Source organism: Lynx rufus, unplaced genomic scaffold (genome assembly GCF_022079265.1).
Source record: "Lynx rufus isolate CCGP_SWC_20201006 ecotype Redwood Valley unplaced genomic scaffold, mLynRuf1.p SCAF_6, whole genome shotgun sequence".
In the NCBI taxonomy this organism is placed as follows: domain Eukaryota; kingdom Metazoa; phylum Chordata; class Mammalia; order Carnivora; family Felidae; genus Lynx; species Lynx rufus.
Window position 1 is genome coordinate 61736065 of NW_025814878.1, and position 6577 is coordinate 61742641.

Below are 6577 nucleotides of genomic sequence, written 5' to 3' on the forward strand. Positions count from 1 at the left end.
ATATAGAAATACAGTTTTTTAAGTGCTGTAGATGACACAAGTATGGAGTACAGAGGAATGCACAAAGGAGAAGACAAAACATGTAGGCTGACTCTTGAAGGAATAGTATGAATCACGACAAGGGATATAGGGGATATAGGTGGAGAATGGACATTCTAAAAATAGAAATCCTCTCAGTATTCTAAACAGTAATCATTTGAAGACATAGATTTATTTGCATTCTCCAAGGGCCAGGTAAAATTATTTCTAATCTACTTGTTGCCTTTTAATTCTTTATCCTAACCATTTCTTCCTTTTCCAATTGAAAACTAATATCATGGATGTGTGTGGGGGAGGAAGAAATGGTAATATTTGAATACTTCTGCCTTTTCCATTATTTAGATTCTTTAAGACACATTTTTCAAACTTGAAAAGAAAATTAACTTTTTCCCCCTGCTTTTCAACAGATCTGGCAAAACAGAGATGTGTTACATTGGGAACATAATGCAAATTTTATGTCGAATCATACATCCCTGAATATCATAAGCTAAAAAGACACATAAAAACAATAGAAATTTATTTGTGTGGGAATTTATCCTTTTTAATGACTCAGTTTTTTAAATTTTTTCTTTTTTTTTAATATATGAAATTTATTATCCAATTGGTTTCCATATAACACCCAGTGCTCATCCCAAAAGATGCCCTCAATACCCCTCACCTCCCCTCCCCTCCCTCCCACCCCCCATCAACCCTCAGTTTGTTGTCAGTTTTTAAGAGTCTCTTATGTTTTGGCTCTTTCCCACTCTAACCTCTTTGGTTTTTTTCTTTCCCCTCCCCCATGGGTTCCTGTTAAGTTTCTCAGGATCCACATAAGAGTGAAAACATACGGTATCTGTCTTTCTCTGTATGGCTTATTTCACTTAGCATAACACCCTCCAGTTCCATCCATGTTGCTACAAAGGGCCATATTTCATTCTTTCTCATTGCCACGTAGTACTCCATTGTGTATATAAACCACAATTTTTTTATCCATTCATCAGTTGATGGACATTTAGGCTCTTTCCATAATTTAGCTATTGTTGAGAGTGCTGCTATAAACATTGGGCACAAGTGCCCCTATGCATCAGTACTCCTGTATCCCTTGGGTAAATTCCTAGCAGTGCTACTGCTGGGTCATAGGGTAGGTCTATTTTTAATTTTTTGAGGAACCTCCACACTGTTTTCCAGAGTGGCTGCACCATTTTGCATTCCCACCAACAGTGCAAGAGGGTTCCCGTTTCTCCACATCCTCTCCAGCATCTATAGTCTCCTGATTTGTTCATTTTGGCCACTCTGACTGGCGTGAGATGACTCATTTTTTTCTAATTCATTCTGTGAGGCTATAATGGACAAATACTTGTTCTTTTGTCAAATAATGATTGCACATGTTATTTGAAACCATGTGAAAAAAAAACAAATAATCCCTGAGTATTGCAGACTTTTTTGATGTATTAGAAATGTGTCTTAACAATTACAAGAGGCAGATCATCTCAAGAATAGATGTCGAGAGAGAGAGAGAAAAGATAATTTTAACAAGTATCATCTGATTCCTAAATAACAAATGAACAACAGGGCTCAGAATATTTTTTAGATGATAAGAATATCTCAAGAGTCAAGAATAGCTAGTTGAAAAAATGTAAGGACTCAGGCTAACCCAATTAAATATCTTTTGATAACAATGCTCAGTATTATATTCTGTAAAACATTAAAAGTAAATACCATAGATAAAAGATATTCATAAATAAAGAGGAAAGATGAGAATTGCATACTGAGAGGAAGGACGGTATATAAACAGTTATAATTATTAGGTAGTAGAATGATCTAGTTTAAAAATCAGCATCTGAAATTCTTATATGATATCCATACTTCTGTTCTTTTCTCAAATACTGTTGGATTAATGTTGACTTATTGCCAATATATTTTCCTGCAAGTTGACATAAATGTATGGGTTACAGACTGTAGGGAACTCAAAGAGTATTACTTCTTGATGGTCATTGGTGTCTAGCTGATTTATTTTTGAACAGTCAGCTACGTCTATCCTGATGGCATGTGCTATAATGATCAATGTGAATGAGATGTATTTCCTGACCGAGCCAATATAAAAAGCATGAAAGTGAAACATTGCAGAAGCGTAAAGTCATTTTTACTTCTGTTTGGAAAAAAACATACTTTACTGCCTTTGACCTTTTAGTGTTTTCTTGTGGTTAGCCATCACATCATCCAATTCTATAAAAAATAATCACTTCCAAAGTGGCATAAAATAAACTAAGATCCCGGGTACAGTATGAAAGCACTGAATGAAGTAACATTCAGTGCAGAACAGAAAGGGCAAATGTGCAAATCATCAAGTACAATGTATTTTTGGTTAAAGCTTTCATTATGTCAAGACTTTAAATATATGATTGGTCTGCGAATAGTAGTTCTTCTTTCCTCCCTGGCTGCTTGAAGCTCGGCTGCGATCATGAACAACAGAGTAACCGCCCGGACCAGGATGTTCATGCCAGTTGACTACTTCAGCAGAAACAAATGGTCCTTGATGCTCTTCACCTTAGAAAGGCAACAGTACCTAAGACAGCAATTCAGGAAGAAATAGCCAAAATGTACAAGACCACACTGAATGTCATCTTTGTATATGGATTCAAAACCTATTTTGGTGGTGGCAAAACAATGGGCTTTGCTATGATTTACGATTCCTTGGATTAAGAAAAGAAAAAATGAACCCAAACATAGGTCTGTATGAGAAGACATGGTCTGTATGAGAAGAAAACTACCTCAAGAAAACAGCAAAAGGAATACAAGAACAGAATGAAGAAAGTCAGAGGGACTGCCCAAGCCAATGTTGGTGCCAGCAAAAAAACAGAGTAAAGATTCTGCAGTGACTTTGTCTCTGGTGATTGTGCAGATTTTTCATGAGTGGATTAATAAACTAAGAACTTTTATGTGGAAAAAAAGAGATTTTAAGTATATTTTAAAATGCACTCTAATAATTCCTATCGTAAGATTTCTGAGGTTTTATTATTGCCATGCATGATTTTTGGATTTGAATCCAAATATCCACCTAACGTGATTAAATATAGCATAGGGTCCAGTTTAATGTAGACAATTATGCAAAGGTAGAATTCAAAGGACAGTAATTTTTATTTAGTTCCTAATTCTTTTTATTATAACTATATCATATATATTTATATATATATTTATACATTGTATAAATATTTATATATTGTATATAAATCTCACATAGTGCTATTTTATAAAGGAAAGACTGGGTTGATTAAGATGCTTACGCAAGGTCAAATACTAATAAATGGCTTAGTAATGTCTTTCTGATTCCTGAATCCTATCTACCCTATATACAATATTTACATAAATACATGTGCATAAGTGTGTATACATATACACACACATACATGTATATTTCCTCCAAAATTGTCCAGTCAATAGCTGTCAATGTAAAACCATGCTGGTTCATCTAATCAACCCACCTTGGTTTTGGCTTAGGAAACTGAAGGTCAAAGAGATTGTGTGAGTGGACCAAAGTCAATGAATGAATTGTTCTGAGAACCAGAATCTAAGACATGTCTCTTGATCTTTCTCGAGGGCACTTTCCATTATATCATGCTGTTTCTATATATTTACCATAATTTTTTGCCTATTCAACGTAAAATTTTTTCGTGTGTTTTTACTGAGGCGTAAAAATACAAAGCATTTACCATTTGGTAGCATTAATAACGACTCTTATGGTTTAGTGGTTCTCAATCTTAGTTGTGCTCAAAAATCATTCACTGTAATGTAATTATTCTAATACACATGGTTAAGCATCACCCTTGAGGTTTCTGAATTAGTTGGTTTAGATCGAGGCTCTGGAATCTGTATTTTTAAAAAAATTTTTTTTCAACGTTTATTTATTTTTGGGACAGAGAGAGACAGAGCACGAACGGGGGAGGGGCAGAGAGAGAGGGAGACACAGAATCGGAAACAGGCTCCAGGCTCCGAGCCATCAGCCCAGAGCCCGACGCGGGGCTCGAACTCCCAGACCACGAGATCGTGACCTGGCTGAAGTCGGACGCTTAACCGACTGCGCCACCCAGGCGCCCCTGGAATCTGTATTTTAATAAAGTGCTACAAATATTGCCAAAAACACAATAACGACAGCAATAATCATACCTAACACATAATCATATAATAAAGCTTTCAAATAAAGTGTCCACCATTGTCAAAACCCTTTCAACATATTAACTCATTTATTCCTCAGAACAGTCTCATCGTTCAGGTACGATAATTCATGCAATATCAGATGAGGAAACTGAGACAGTTTAGGTGTCTGTCACCAAGTCACACTGCCAGAGAGTGAAGAAGCTAAAATTAACCATCACTGTTATGGAGCTCTGGATCTTAAATGGTTTTATGTTCTTTCTCAATCTCACTGCATCTTTTCATGAGGAGAGGGGGAAAAACATTTTAGATAGATGGAATCTTAACACTACATTTATTCACATATTAATGAAAAAAAACTTCTGAGAAATTAAATGTATTTTTTTCTAGTCATACAACTAGAGAGAGACCTGATGCTACTCCCAATTGAGCATTCTTTCTCCTGAAACATTACCTTTCTGTCGTAGCAATTTTGCTCTCCTCTGATTATATTTAGTGTAAGGACGGTATTATTCATAATTATTAGTTGAAAGCAACAGAAGCAATTTTTAGTTCCACAAGGCCAAAGAGTTGATCAAAAGTACACTGGGAAGCTCACAGAATTGCTAGAAAGGTGGCTCAATGCTCAAGTTCCAGGACCAATGGCCCCAAAACGTTCCTTGAACTGGCCTGGGGCAGCTTGTACCAGCTGCCAAGAACTCCACCTGACTGCAACCAAAACTCCACCAGCGCTGATTATCAGTTGTGGGAGCAGAAGTTAGAACCTTAACCACTAGCATTGCTAGAAATCCAATGTTAATTAAATGAACTCTGCACGGAGTGTACTTAACACCCAAGCGGACTACTGCCAAATGAAGCTTCACTTGGGCAAATACAATTGTTGGAATCTTGAATCATGATCCCATGTTGCGCTACAAAGGAAAGTGAGAATGTGCTTTTCCTGGCTTCTACACTGGGGAGGTGGGACTCCTAAAGCAAGCAAAACATGGCTAGTTTGTTTAAAAGTTATTGGAAAGCCAGAAAAATATGGAGAGTTTAGAAAGGGATTGCATGCAGACAGATATTTGAAATCTAAAATCTTAGAATATTAGCAAGATGAAGAATATGCAATTAGGAGCATCCCTTAAAATAATTTTAAATCATACAGTTCAATAAAAGACCAAGGGATTTGTTTTCCAGTTTTGCATCTTGGGTTGGAATGGTTTTGATAGTTTATGGTATATTGAAAAATTAAATGTGGGAGAAAGACCTAGATTTCAATACTACTTCCATTCATTGCTAATAGTCCTGGGTAAATTTTTGTTACTTTTCAAAAAGCCACGTCTCTATCAGGGAAATAAAAATAATAATTATTTCCCAGGGTTACATGAGGATTAAATGAAAAAGTGCAAGTAAAATTCTTGACACCTAACTCTTAGTCCACTTTCTCTATCTCCTTTGGAAAATGTTTGAAATATATTGGAAACACTTTAAAACCAATATCATTAACAAACACACATATGCCAATTACTGTGTTCATGACCTTCCAGATGGACTTGACTACTATGCCTTTTATGACCCACAGTATCAAAGAAAAGACCTTTTTCATAGCTCTTAAGTTGCCATTGTTCTTTCGTTTTTAATGTCTCTATTACTCCGTTTTGCTAGATCCTATATACCTTGAAGGCAGGGAGAAACTGTGAGATGGAGACAGATGATTGCCTACCAAAACACACAGTTTTCCTCTTCTACTAATTAATAAAATCCTGGTGCTATTCATTGGGATAATGAGCCCCACTGAAAACCTACAATGTACAGAACCTTCTAAAGCTTTACTATACCACGTGACTAAGTTCCGAGAAAAGTGTGCAACTGCTGGAAAACTATGTTAAAAGGACAGATTACTTTTATATTTTCTTTCTCCTTCTGTCTTCCTGCCCCTTGGGCCAAGTACATAATAGCTGAAGCTCCAGCAGCCATCTCGATCCAGGAGGTAACCTTGAGAATGAAGATCACATGAGGCAGGGAAGAGAAGGTGAATCAAGGAACATGATAATTTTGTATAGCAGCAGTATCAGCACTGCACGGCCTTGCTCTGGACTTCTTACATATGAGAGAATTAATATTTGTGTCTTTTTAAACTTTATGAATCAAATCTCCAAACTCAATACATAACTGATCCATACTGTGTCTCATTTAAATTTGTATTCCCAATACTTATCACAATGCCTGACACACAGTAAGTATTTAATAAAGGTTGGATTAATTAACTCATCTATGGCTTTAAGCCAAATAGAAATGTCTTTTGCTTTGTCTATTACCTCATTTGAATAGTTACAATAATAGAAAATTTTCCATCTTAAGAGAGAGAAAACAGAATAGTCATCTGAAGATGAGAAAACTATGGCATATTTACTTACCTTTTCTA

General features: G+C 35.9%; 1 pseudogene; it reads left to right on the forward strand.

The window, feature by feature from the left end:
- The first annotated feature begins 2479 nt into the window (after window positions 1-2479).
- LOC124528962 (40S ribosomal protein S24-like) lies at window positions 2480-2883 on the forward strand (annotated as a pseudogene).
- The last annotated feature ends 3694 nt before the right edge of the window (window positions 2884-6577 follow it).